This window comes from Acinonyx jubatus, chromosome D4 (genome assembly GCF_027475565.1).
Source record: "Acinonyx jubatus isolate Ajub_Pintada_27869175 chromosome D4, VMU_Ajub_asm_v1.0, whole genome shotgun sequence".
NCBI classification, from domain to species: Eukaryota; Metazoa; Chordata; class Mammalia; order Carnivora; family Felidae; genus Acinonyx; species Acinonyx jubatus.
In genome coordinates this window covers 73,498,560-73,511,271 of record NC_069391.1, presented here as the reverse complement: position 1 = coordinate 73,511,271, position 12,712 = coordinate 73,498,560, and the positions used below count along the sequence as shown (strand labels likewise).

Here is a 12,712-nt window from a genome sequence, read left to right as displayed (position 1 = left end):
GTGTGGAGGTGTCCTTCAGAGATAAACTAAGGCAGGATTAGACTACTGCCTTCCCTTTCTGAGAAAACCAGCAGTGACAGGAAGTGGACTTGAACACTGGACTCAGAAGAGCAATCTGCCTTCTGCTCCCACTATTAACTGCCATCTTGGATGAGTTACCTTCTAGAACTTGTAAAACGAGGGGGCTAGATAGTGCCATCCAAACAGCATTTCAGCTTATATTCTTTCATTCATTCATTTATTTATTTAACTTCAGAGAGAGAGATAAAGCGTGCCTAAAGCAGGAGAGAGGGGCAGAGGGAGAGAGAGAGAGAGAGAGAGAGAGAGAGGGAATCTTAAGCCCAGTGTGGAGCCTCATTTGGGGCTTGATCCCATGTCCCTGGGATCGTGGCCTGAGCCGAGATCAACATTTGGATGCTCAACCCACTGAGCCACCCAGGCGCCCCTTCTTTCAAATATTTAAATGTCAATTTATGCTACCAGTCTTCTCTTCATTTTAACTCCAACCCTGCCTTCAGTTCTTTGCTGAGTTGCTCACTTTTTAACAGGATTTAAAAATGAATCCTTGGAGCTCCTGAGTGGCTCAGTCGGTTAAGCGTCAGACTTCACTCAGGTCATGATCTCGTGGTTCTTGAGTTCGAGCCCCATGTCGGGCTCTGTGCTGACAGCTCAGAGCCTGGAAACTGCTTAGAATTCTGTGTCTCCCTGTCTCTCTGACCTTCCCCTTCTCACATTCTGTCTCTCTCTCTCTCTCTCAAAAATAAATAAACATTAAAAAAATCATTAAAAAAAAATGAATCCTTCCTGTGCTGCCTAGAAGGACTAAGAGAGGGAAAAATAGCACACCCTGTATCTCCCCAGTTGAGTAGTCAGATATTTAATAAAGACAAGACCTCTGGACTTGGCAGCACAGGACAGAAGAAAGAGGAGTCCTCAGCATTTTCTGTTCCCGAGGCTGAATGCTGTCACAAGCTGATGATTTGCGGTGGGACAGAAGTGGCCAAAGAGGCAGAAGGTATGTACCCAGGGTTGAGTTCTGCTGTCTGAGCAGCGATTACAATTGCTATTTTGGAAGGCTTGGAAAAATTCCCTGTGTAGGTGTGAGTTCCCCTGACATCCTCATGTAAGATCCTTTTAACAGCCTGGGACTGTAGTTCCTAAGCAAAATACATTAAGGTTTCTGTGTTCCTTTCAGGAAATATCTTGTCTGCCTTGTGAGGAAGGGGAGTAATGCAGCGTCCCTTGAATATGCTAAGTCCCTCCGAAAAACATGCTTGCTTGTTTGTTCCTTTGAAGTGTGTGTGTGTGTGTGTGCGCGCGCGCGCGCTCCTGCAAGCACAAAAGCAGTTAAAGAAGAAGATTGTGATTGGTTGATACCAGGAACTTTTAGTTTTTCTTTGTGCTGAGAGAAATTTAAAAAAAAAAATAGGTCAGAGGATTTCTTGGAATAATTCTACTTTCAGAGGCTTGGCTGAACTTCTCAGCAAAAGTCCTTGGTTGGCCACCCGCTAAGGAATGAACTTCACCAGTTCTGGACCCTGGAGCAGCCTGCACTGTTGGAAAGTCTTACTCTCAGACCGATGGTGAGTTTTGTATTTACATTGACATCGTACTTAATAAAGAATAAAGAAGATGAAGCCCATTCTTTAGTTACTGTCTCTTGGGATGCTCTAATTTTTATTTCTGGTGATAAAAAACAATCAAAGTGTAGAAAGCCTCCAAGAGGAGAGGCATCCCCAGTTTTGGTTGTCCCTAAAATAGCTGGATCTCACAGTGTCTTCTGAACAAGCAAGACAGGAACCTGAGCAGTTCTGGCTCCTACACCTTACCTACTCCCACCTTCTGCTACTACCTATCAAACAGAACCTTCTTATCAGACCTTATCCCTGGTTTATTTCTTCCTAAGGCCCATGGAGAGGAGCAGGCTGAACAATTACTGGCTCAATTAATTTATCCTGCTTACTTATGCCAAAAAAAGAAAGGAAGAAAAGCGTGTGTGTGCGTGCACACATATGCCATGGCTTTGTATTTCTGGGTTCTTTACGTTCTGAATCAAAAATTGCTGAATATCTCTTATGTAGAATAAAAAAGCAAGATGCAAAGCAGTGCTCACAGTATGTTACCTTACGTGTAAGCGGGAGGGAAGGAATAACTATAGATATGTTTTTGCCTGGATTTGCTAAAGAAACTTGGAAACATGCAAAAGAAACTGACAAAAGTGTCTGCTAGTGGAGGTGAGATGGAAGCTAGCTGGGGGGAGGATAAGGAAATTTTCATTGTACATCTTTTACATGTGTGGTTTTTGAACCAGGTGAATGTATTGCCAACTCAAAAAAAAAAAAAAAAAAAAAAAAAGACCTGGTCCCTAAGCTAAACTTGTCTCCATGGTTGGATATTCCCTGTCTACCCTCTGAATGTCCCTAACGTTTGAACATTTCAACAACGATCATGTTACATTGGCCTCCAGAAAACTGAAAAAGGGAGAAAACTGTTAGGGATCAACACATGGTGTTAACATTTTTCCTATGTAAGGAGCTCTAGGAAAACAAAGGCAAAGAACCAGAGATTTCTCCAGGTCCCAAGACTGTATGTAAGTGTGCCAAGTTCAAAAAGTAGGGAAGAAGAGGGACTCCCCCAGCCACTGCGTCTTCTAATATGAACATTTCTAAATGTGCATCGCAAATCGGTCAGAAAGCTTCTCCTCTGTGCCAGACCTCTAAGGATAGTTAATAATGTCCCTCTGGCACTCAGCAACTGCAGAAAGATTGAAAACCAGCATGATGGCAACGGCTAAGTTAGTGATAAATGGATGAAAGCAGGTGATAGTTAGCTTAGGATGGAAAGGGACTTCCGACCTACAGAGAAAAACGGAAAAGTGTAACCAAGGCTACTTGGGATACCATGGATCAACCCTGGGGCCGGCAGAACAGGGGAGCAGTGCCTGTAAAGGGGCAGAGGAACGTTACGTGAAGCCCTTGCCTGAAGTTTGGAGAGGACACAGGCTTTTACTGAGGGAGTGGCGGCGAGGCGGGGCCGTGGGGCCAGGTGGGGCCAGGCTTCTGCATCTGTCTACACCGCACACGCCCTTCGCTTCCTAAATCTCAGATTGCTCACGTTCAGGTTGTATTTCTTGAAGCTTGCTCTCTTCTGGGAGAGTTCCAGTAACCTTGCAGACACCTTGAAATCATTTTTAAAAGCAGGGAAGTGTGCATGAGACCAAAGGGTTATATTTTCTGGGCTGGAAATGCAATAGTTTGGTGTCCCCTCCTTGGTTTGATTGACCAGATTCTTGGTGACCTTAGCCAAATCCTTGATCTGGATTTCAGTCTTCCTTCCACCAAATGGGAACAAATATTGGTTACCAGCAGGAGGTAAGAGCTGTTGGAGACACAGAGGGCGGGACTAGCCCTACAGTATCACTTTTCTCATCAGAAACTGGAAAAGCGACACTAAATTCCTGAGATCTATGATTTAAATTCTGTCAACGTCCCCGGAATAGACGTAAGACACACTGGAAACGCTTCATATATAATGCCCGAGAATGTTCCCATGTTGTTTGGAAGAGGGCAGATGCTTTTCATTTTATTCTTCAGAAACACACTTGGTCATTTTTCTTTCTTTCTTTTTTTTTTTTTTTTTGATGTTTATTTATTTATTTTTGAGAGAGACAGAGTGTGAGTGGGGGAGGGGCAGAGAGAGAGGGAGACACAGAATCTGAAGCAGGCTCCAGGCTCTGAGCTGTCAGCACAGGGCCTGATACAGGGCTTGAACTCATGAACTGAAGGATCATGACCTGAGGTGAAGTCAGATGCTTAACCGACTGAGCCACCCAGGCACCCCTTGGTCATTTTCTTCCATCTGTAACCTTAGAGTTTAGAATGCAATTTCTTTTGACCCCTGAGTTCCATATCGTCAGTCTACTGGTTAGTTGCCCAAGGAAGTTTGGTCACGTTTAGAGATTTGAGACTCATGGGGCCAGCCTGGCACCACGTCATTCTATGTTACGTGAGAAGATTTTTGGTGCTATAAGTTACAGGGACGTTGGGACAGACATCCTCAATATGGAGATTATTATTAATTAAAAAATTTTTATTCTTTTATCCCATTCCCGGGTTCTGCCAGCCTCCACCCCAATCCTTGTGCAGGCCATCTGGGACTGACTTTGTGTGATTTCTAGGTGAAGTAATTTTCCTCTCTGCTGCCCCAGGACAATGCTTGGGAGAGGCTGGCTCTCAGAAGGTGTGGGTGGATAATTCTAGATGACGTTCCAAGATTCCGTCCAGCTCTGTGGGTACTCTGTCTCCACCCTCTGCCACCCTGCTCCCCTGTCCCCTCTTTTTCCCCCACAACACGCATCCCTTCCACAACCTGCAACTCACCAAGGGCTGCTGTGAACTTTGGCTGCTTGTGCCCAGGTAGCGAAGTGCAATCAGATCCAGTGCCTGTTGGACAGGAGCGAGTGATTTGCTAATCTCCCACTTGCAGCTTTGCTCACCGGTGAAAACCCTAACCTAGAATTCTAATTGCACAGCGACATGTCAATACTCGATGCAGAGAAGGAGCCTTCCAGTCTCTGCACACGCCTTGGGCAGGATGGGCCTCAGCAGTCACCACGTTGCAAAGTGGTGTGCCAGGCTCACCAGACCTTCTCATGGTCTAATGCCTCTCCTCACCCCACTCTTTAAAAATAACCAACTTGGGCACGCCTGGGTGGGTCAGTCAGTTGAATGTCAGACCCTTGATTTCAGCGCAGGTCATGATCCCAGGGTTGTGGTATCGAGCCCCACACTGGGCTCCACATTCAGATTCTTAAGCCCCACATTAGGCTCCATGCTTAAGATTCTCTCTCTCCCTCTACCCTTCTCCCTGGCTCGCACACACTCTCTCTCTAAAATATAATAAATAAATCATTAAAAAAATAAAGATAACTCACTTAAAAATGATTATTAAGTGTTTAATATTCACTATAGAAAATTCTAGAGCAATAATAGATATCCTTTCTTTCTCCCAGTGACAAAGACTATCAGCATCATTGTTAATTATTCTTCCTGCCCCAGACATTCACTCAGAAAATACCTACCATGCATGTACTAATGCTAATGCTGGGACTACAGCGTGAACACAGTGGGTATGATCTCAGCTCTCAGAGGATATGTGTTCCAGTGGGGGCGGCGGTGGGGGAGGGGGGACAATGAGTAAGTATGCGAATATTTCAGAGCCTGGCAAGTTATGAGAGAGACAGCCCGGGAAATAAAGTGATGAGGAACTGGAGGGTATGCTGATAAGGTGGCCAGGCAAGACTTGAGGAGGTGGGGTCTGAACTCTAGACTGAGGGACAGGCAGAGCCAGCCTGGGGGAGGCCAGAGAATGCCGGGGAGGGAAGGAGCTCCAGGGGGTCCTGGGACTGACGGAGAAAGGGAGGTTGAAGCAAGTCAAATGCTGAGCCAAGAGGTGACCAAGGACCAGGCCAGGTAGAACCTTGTGGGCCTGTTAGGAGTTTGGTCTTTGTTCTAAAGGTAATGGCCAGCTGTTAAAGGGCTTTAAGCAGGGAAGTTACATGATCTACTTCATATATGTTTTTCAAAGATGACTGTTGCTCTGTCTGAGGCATGAACTGTAAGGGGGCAGAGTGGATGCAAGGGGCCCAGGTCTAGAGGTCTGGAAAGAGCATGGGAGCTTGGGTAGGCAAGTGAAGACAGAGAGAAGTGGATGGAATAGATAAAAGTTTGGAGGTCCAATAGACTTGCTAAGAAACTGAAGATAACAATGAGGGAAGATATAACCTTCTCTGAAACCTTGCAGAATGGGGTGAGGAATAATTCATTACTAAAGGCAAGCTGCTTTCTGTCTCTAGAGGTAGAGACCTCAACAGACCTTTTTGTTTTAGGAAAATTATCATAGTATATACAGTATTTATTTTTTTAATGCTTATTTATTTTTGAGAGAGAGAGGGAGAGGGAGAGAGAGAGTGTGACCAGGGGAAGGGACGGAGAAAGACAGAGACACAGAACTCAAAGCAGGCTCCAGGCTCTGAACTGTCAGCACAGAGCCCAACGTGGGGCTTGAACTCATGAACTGCGAGATCATGACCTGAGCCAAAGTCAGATGCTCAGCCGACTGAGCCACCCAGGAGTCCCAGAATATGCAGGAGTACTTACAAATTCAATTTCTCAGTGCACAAATCCTTGTAGCTTACCCTAGACTAGGCACTGATCTAGGTGTATTAGCAAGTTCACAGACTTTGGATTCTACCACACAGACTAGACATGTAGGGGCCATGGGTAGGCCTGCCCCAAAATGTGCCACTGTGGAATATTGATTATTATAAGTGAAAGTTTCTTTGAAAAAAATGCTTATTTACTTGCAGAGAGAGAGAGAGAAAGCGCGCACGCACACAAGCAGGCGGGAAGAACAGAGAGAGGGAGACAGAGAATCTCAAGCAGGGTCCAGGCTCATCTTGGAGCCCCACACGGGGCTCGAACTCATGAACCATAAGATCATGACCTGAGTCGAAACCGAGAGTTGGATGCTCAACCAACTGAACCACCCAGGCGCCCCCATAAATAAAAGTTTCTTAAGTGCCAGAAGACACTCAGACTCCCCTCCGTCCCCTTGAAAGCAGGAAATAACTCTCCCTATGAAAGGTACCCTCCCTGTACCATGAAGTAAAGAGACATCCTTTTCACCAGAGATGGGCAATTCAGAGCAGAGGAGGCTGAATAAACAACCTTGTTACTCTTTACTAATTTACTTCCCCAGCCCAAATCCTGTTTAGAATTCCCTACTAACCGAAGCTCCCAAAGTTAACTTTTCTTTGTCCTGTTAACTCCTCACAGATGTATCGTCTTTTTGTCTAGAGAGTGTAAAAACTGCATGCCTCAGTCATTTCCTTAGATCTCAATTTCATTATTGGTCCTCCGTGAGCATGTAGTAAAACAAATAAAAAATAAAATCTCTGGGTTCTTTTCTGTTAATTGGTCTCACATCCATTTAATTCTTAGTCCAGCTGGAAGATCCTGAAGGACAGAGACTTTTTCCTTCCCTTCGTACACGTCAATAAATAATAAATGAATGAATTCTATTGCATGTTAGAGGTGATTCTTGTTTTGAAACAAGAGAAATGTTAACAAGGTAAGAGTAAGCAGGAGCCCCAGGTGTGTATGGGGCGGTTTCGATGTTATCAGGGTGATTATGGAAGGCCTTGTTGAGCTGATGACTTTTGCCAAATATAAATAGATTCTCTATAAATTTATCAAACACCAGAAGCTGCAGGAGGCAGGGAATATGCCTCATTGTTCGTGGTACATGGTAGGAACACAGTATTTGTGGAATGAATAAATGAACCTGAATGCATTTATTAATGTTCTGGATTGGGACTATAAATTGTTGTATAAATTTGAGTAGGAATTGTGACGCCCCTCAAGGAGGCAGGTTTTTTTTTTTTTTTAAATGGGGGAATAATTGTTATGTTTGAAGAATGGAGATGGTTAATGGTTGAAGTGATATCAAGTGGCTTTTGTTTTCATTTGATTTTTCCTACTGAGCGTATTCCTGTGTTATTAAAAAGTCTTTGCGGGGCGCCTGGGTGGCTCAGTCAGTTGAGCCTCTGACTTTGGCTGAAGTCATGATCTTGTGAGCCCTGCGTTGGGCTGCTTCAGATTCTGCTTCAGATTCCTTGTCTTCCTCTCTCTCTGCCTCTCCCCAGCTCGCGCGCTCTCTCTCTCTTTCTCTCTCTCTCAAAAATAAAAAGTCTTCAGGACATCTGGATGGCTCAGTTGGTTAAGCATCTAATTTCTCTCAGGTCATGATCTCACGGTTCATGGGTTCAAGCCCCCATGTTGGGCTCTGTGATGACAGCTCAGAGCCTGGAGCCGGCTTCAGATTCTGTCTCTCTCTCTCTCTCTCTGCCCCTCCCCCGCTCATGCTCTGTCTCTCTCTCTCTCAAAAATAAGTAAACATTAAAAAAATTTTTTTTCTAATAAATAAAATAAAAAGTCTTCGTGTGCATTCCATGTAATAGTGGTATAGCTGTTCACCACATGTATAAACCACGATCTATTAAACTGGCCTTCCCATGTTTTCCAGTTGTTTCCCTCCAGCCACATTGCCCATCTGTCCTTTCCTCTGTTTCATCTCTAGGATTACAGAAATGGTTCACCTATGCAGCTTTCAATTCTTGTTATTTTTTATTAATCTTTGCTGTCTTTCTATACCAAACATAGGCCAGTAAATAAATTAGATGATGGTCATCATTTATTTCTGAGGCAGTGTATGTTGGAGTTGGGATTTAGTTGAGGTATAAGAAAAAGCAGGGTCAGAAGCAGGAAGTCCCAAGTCCTGCACTGACTCTGCCCCCATTATCCCTGGCTTTGCTCTAGCTCCTTCCTTTATCTTTGTATTTGCTCTGGCCCCTGAAGAGGAAAAAAAATTTAAAATAAGGGGCGCCTGGCCGGCTCAGTGGGTAGAGTGTGCGGCTTATGATCAGAGGGGTTGTGAGTCTGTGCCCCATGTTGGGTGTAGAGAGTGCTTAAAAATAAAATATTAAAAAATAAATAAATAAAAGGAAAAAATAAAACCACCACCAGATTATTAACACTACAAAAGTCATTCTACATTTTTAAAAAACTTATTGTTTAATGGTTATTCATTTTTGAGAGATAGCATGGAGGGGGGAAGGGCAGAGAGAGAGAGAGACAGGATCCAAAGCAGACACAGAGCCCATTATGGGGCTTGAACTCACAAACCGTGAGATCATGACCTGAGCCAAAGTCAGGTGCTTAACAACTAAGCCACCCAGGGGCCCCTGCAAAAGCCATTCTAAAAGACACTTGATGGTTTCTATAATAGGCACATGAAGACTTTGGACAGCTGATTGAACAAGTGCTCCGTGGCCCATTTTCATGCTTCCACGTGGAACCCAGGTGAGGCAGCCCAGGTGAAGAGTGTTAATCCAAAACTGCACAGGTACATGACCAGGGGCAGCCCGGCCGGGTGTGGTGAATACTGTGTCTATACATCAGACAGATGGTGTCAAGGGGTTGCTCTCTTCCTTAAAAACAAAACAAAACAAAACAAAACACACACACAAAAGTAGTGAAATAAGTACATTTTCAGGTTTAAAAAAAATCCTGATGCCTTTTCCATACCAGAATCCTTTTAGGATGTCGGGAGATATAAGCAGTGTGCAGTCCCCTGTGGGGGATGCCCAGTGGTTCATACAGAGCGTTTCTCTTAAAATGACTCCCTTAGAGATTTTACTGGTGCAAACTTTGCTGTAGAATGCTCTCTACACTGATCATTCAAAAAGGGAAACAAAGGGGGCGCCTGGCTGGCTTAGTGAGTAGAGCATATGACTCTTGATCTTGGGGTTGTAAGTGAGCTCCCACATGTAGAGATTACTTTAAAAAAATGAAAAAAAAAAAAAGAGAGAGAGAGACAGAGGGATGAATAGAGCACTACTCTGTATGATACTAATCAGGGTGGATATGCAACATTATACATTTGTCTGAATGCATAGTATTTTACACCATCAACAGTGAGCCCTAATGTAAACTCTGGTCTTTGGGTGACAATGATATGTCAACATAGGTTCATTGATTTGTAACAAACTTACCACTCAGGTGGGGAATATTGATAATAGAGGAAGCCATCTATGCATATGTAGGGGATGGGGTAGAGGAAAAATAACTTCCTCTCAATTTTCCCGTGAACCTAAAACTGCTCTAAAGATAAAGTCTACTTTAAAAAAGATATATAAAAAAAAAAAATAAAGCAAAATGGATGAACCTTGAATACATTGTGTTAAGTGATATAAGCTGGTCACAAAAGACAAATTCTGTATATTCAGATGTGGAAATATTGGGGTTTGGCAGAAACGGTCAAGAAAGAATTCTTGAGATGTCTTCGGTTTATTAAAAGCATAGGGATAGGACTCATGGGCAGAAACAGCTGCACTGGGGTTGTGAGGAACGACTGATTATATACTTACAAGTTGGGAGAGGGTTAGGGATAGCGTAAGTCTCTAAGGAATCTTGGAAGAAATGTTTCCAGGACCTTGAGGGGGCTCGCTGTTGTTAGGAAAAGGTCATTTGTTACTGTCTAATGAAACCTCAGTCATGAGACCATTCATATGTATATCAGTGGTCCATATGCTTGGAGAATGGTTGCTAACATATATCTTGGAGGGATTTGAGATAAAGGAAGTTTCCAAAGGAATTTGTATATGTTAAAAGAAACTTACAAGAATCTGGAGGTAAGGATAATGTTAAGCTAAGATTGCCTTTTGCCCTTAACAAAGTGTCAACATCCAGACTGCTGAGTTCCTAGAGCAAGGTCATTCTGCCTGTCTCAAGGACTTGTAAAGTTGTAAGGAAATTTAATTTTTTTCTTTTGCCTTTGTTTCCCACATCGTGTTCCCCTTATGAGAGGTACTCAGAGCAACCACATGCACAGAAACAGAAAGAACCGTGATTTATGGGGGCTAGGGGAAAGGGGAGTGGGGACTTACTAATTAATGGATACAGTCAGAGTTTCAGTTGGGGAAGATGAAAAAGTCTGGAAATGGACAGTGGTGACGGTTGTGCAACACTTAATGTACTAATGCCACTGAGCTGTACCCTTAAAAATGGTTAAAATGGTAACTTTTCTGTTATGTATGTTTTATCACAAATTTTTAAAATGCAGTGAAGTAGGGAGAGGGAATAAACTGAGGTCGTAAAGTAAGCAGGGTGAGTAACTTTTCCCACCTTTTGGGGTCAGAATGAAGAGTGTTATAGGATTTTGACTTTTTGTTTGAGTCCCTTGTCCTGTCCCTCATTTCCTCCAGGAGTAATAACAGAAAAGGATCTTCAGCTCCAGCTACAGAAAAGGGCAACAGAAATACTCTTCCCTCATTCCCAACAGGTTTCTTTTCTGTTCAGTTCTCTTCTCCTTCCCCTCTTTTTTTTAAAGTGTGTTTATTTATTCTGAGAGAGAGAGAGAAAACGCCTGAGTGGGGGAGAGAGAGAGGAAGAGAGAGAGAGAATCCCAAGCAGGCTCTGTCAGCCTGTAGCTTGACTCGGGGTTTGAACTCATGAGCTGTGAAATCATGACCTGAGCCGAAATCAAGAGTCAGATGCTCAACTGCCTGAGTCACCCAGGCGCCCCTTTTCTCCTTCCCCTCTAAATGGGATGGCCAACCTGACTGGAAATGGCGGCACATTCACATATGTACAGTAAGGGCTCAAGAAATAACACCTTTGAAACTGACATTTGCAAAATACATCTTTCATAAAGAAGCTGCTTTTAACCTCAGTGAGAGCCTACTAAGAGGGGAGGGGTCCTCCTGAAATGCAGGAATCCCCTGGGCTGTCTTTATACATCTGCGCTGCAAGATAGGCAAGGGTGACAGAGGGATATTTTGAGATTAAATTACATTTCCCTAGTGTTTTTTTTCTTTTCTCGTTCTCTCATTCAAGCAGGGAGCAGAGTGTATTCCTCGCTGAAGGAGGGAATTATGCGGCAGAATACCGTAAAGCAGTCGTTAGAAGGCGAGCTGGTAGGGGCGCCTAGGTGGCTCTGTCGGTTAAGCGTCCGACTTCAGCTCAGGTCACGATCTTGCAGTCCGCGAGTTCCAGCCCCGCGTGGGGCTCTGTGCTGACGGCTCAGAGCCTGGATCCTGCTTCCGATTCTGTGTTTCCCTCTCTCTTGGCCCCTCCCCCGTTCATGCTGTGTCTCTCTCTGTTTCAAAAATAAATAAACGTTAAAAAAAAAAAAGGAGAGCTGGTGGCCAGCTAGCTGAATCAGGCCTGGAGGGAATCTAGACGGGACCCCTTAACAATATTGACCTGTACAGTGTGTTCTGAAATTTAAATTCGGAGACGTTTAAAAATTGGAAAACATCACATCAACATCTGGGTTTCTGGTTTTTCCTTATAAATGGAAGACAGCTCCACCAACTTTGCCCATTTGGCAACAACAGCTGGACCTGAGCTGCAGCTGTCGTGTGGAGAGTGGGGTATTAATTAGGATAACATGGGCCACCGGAACAAAAAGCCCCTCGGATTTCAGTGGCACGACACAAAAGAAGAGATACTTTCTCGATTGTGAATAACAAGCCCGGAGTCTGTGATACAGAGACTGGATGGAGATCCTTCCTTTCTGTGTCTCCACCATCTCCGGGGAACGTAGAGTCTCTGATTTCAGCCTGTGGAGTGGGGAAAAGAAGTGCAGGAACACACCATTTCCCCACCCCGGAAAGGGACATCCTCGGTTCCATTCCACTGATGGGACCCAGGCACGCGATCTGCCTGGACGCAAGGAGAGCTGGGAAATGAGGAGGCTGGCTGGGCCGCCACTTCCTGGCGACGACTCTGTTCCATGGAAGGAAAGCAGGAACGTGTGGTGGGCCTGTGCAACTCCTGCACAAACGGGTGGGCACGTTCCAACTCACCACAATTTCACCACCACCTTTCTATTCCCAAGTGGCCCAGGATACACTGGAATTTGTGGTGCAGAATTAAGGTATTTGTGCCCAGCGTGTGAGGAAGAAACAGAAAGAAGTGGATTCTCTCTAGAATGAAAAAGAGATTCCCTTGGGCTGGGAGAAAGAGAGACAGAGAGAGAGAGCCAGAGGTCAGCAGTACCTGCCTGGGCAGAGGGTCTGTGTGCCTCAGTTCCCTGTAATATCATCTCAGAAACTGGAAAGCCCTAGAAAGAATGACCTCGTGGCCTG

The 12,712-nt window shown here is 44.5% G+C and overlaps 1 long non-coding RNA gene across 2 annotated transcripts; it reads left to right on the top strand.

Annotated features, from left to right (window-relative positions):
* The first annotated feature begins 826 nt into the window (after positions 1-826).
* LOC128312229 (uncharacterized) lies at positions 827-9,079 on the top strand. 2 transcript variants are annotated; one of them, XR_008291244.1, is made up of 3 exons: positions 827-1,015; positions 1,464-1,583; positions 8,848-9,079. It is a non-coding gene; the product is annotated as an uncharacterized LOC128312229 (long non-coding RNA). The 2 variants fall into 2 exon arrangements; XR_008291243.1 differs by having other exon boundaries at positions 827-1,583.
* The last annotated feature ends 3,633 nt before the right edge of the window (positions 9,080-12,712 follow it).